Source organism: Triticum dicoccoides, unplaced genomic scaffold, assembly GCF_002162155.2.
Source record: "Triticum dicoccoides isolate Atlit2015 ecotype Zavitan unplaced genomic scaffold, WEW_v2.0 scaffold77197, whole genome shotgun sequence".
Lineage (NCBI taxonomy): Eukaryota > Viridiplantae > Streptophyta > Magnoliopsida > Poales > Poaceae > Triticum > Triticum dicoccoides.
This window is the reverse complement of record NW_021298714.1, coordinates 1-811: the sequence shown is the minus strand read 5'-3', so window position 1 is coordinate 811 and position 811 is coordinate 1. Positions and strand designations below refer to the sequence as shown.

The 811-nt window shown below is 51.4% G+C and overlaps 2 non-coding genes across 2 annotated transcripts; both read right to left on the bottom strand.

The window, feature by feature from the left end:
• Positions 1–205: 205 nt before the first annotated feature.
• LOC119347847 lies at positions 206–324 on the bottom strand. Its single transcript, XR_005168564.1, has one exon. It is a non-coding gene; the product is annotated as a 5S ribosomal RNA (ribosomal RNA).
• A 297-nt stretch (positions 325–621) lies between these two features.
• Positions 622–740, bottom strand: LOC119347848. The gene has a single exon (XR_005168565.1). It is a non-coding gene; the product is annotated as a 5S ribosomal RNA (ribosomal RNA).
• Between the last annotated feature and the right edge of the window lie 71 nt (positions 741–811).

The following is an 811-nucleotide window of genomic DNA, read 5'->3' as shown; positions in this document are numbered from 1 at the left end:
TACGGAGACGAGTTTAACGCGGTTTCCACCCCTCCCTCTCAACCGCACCAGTGCACGCTTGCCGCGCCACAACGCCGACGCTGGACCCGTGAATCGTGAGCACCCAGCTATGACTTACCGCACTCGTGCAAAATAATAAAACACGGTAAATATATTACTTACACGTGCGTTTTGTTTTGCAAGCGGCGCGAAAAAAATTAAAAAGGGAATGCAACACGAGGACTTCCCAGGAGGTCACCCATCCTAGTACTACTCTCGCCCAAGCACGCTTAACTTCGGAGTTCTAATGGGATCCGGTGCTTTAGTGCTGGTATGATCGCATCCGACATGTTACCCCGGTCTTCGTCCCTTATCCTTGCCCCTCCCAGCTCCACTACAAAGACGATTGTACATTGGTTTGGCTGCTCCCTCTCAACTACGGAGACGAGTTTAACGCGGTTTCCACCCCTCCCTCTCAACCGCACCAGTGCACGTTTGCCGCGCCACAACGCCGACGCTGGACCCGTGAATCGTGAGCACCCAGCTATGACTTACCGCACTCGTGCAAAATAATAAAACACGGTAAATATATTACTTACACGTGCGTTTTGTTTTGCAAGCGGCGCGAAAAAAATTAAAAAGGTAATGCAACACGAGGACTTCCCAGGAGGTCACCCATCCTAGTACTACTCTCGCCCAAGCACGCTTAACTTCGGAGTTCTGATGGGATCCGGTGCTTTAGTGCTGGTATGATCGCATCCGACATGTTACCCCGGTCTTCGTCCCTTATCCTTGCCCCTCCCAGCTCCACTACAAAGACGATTGTACATTG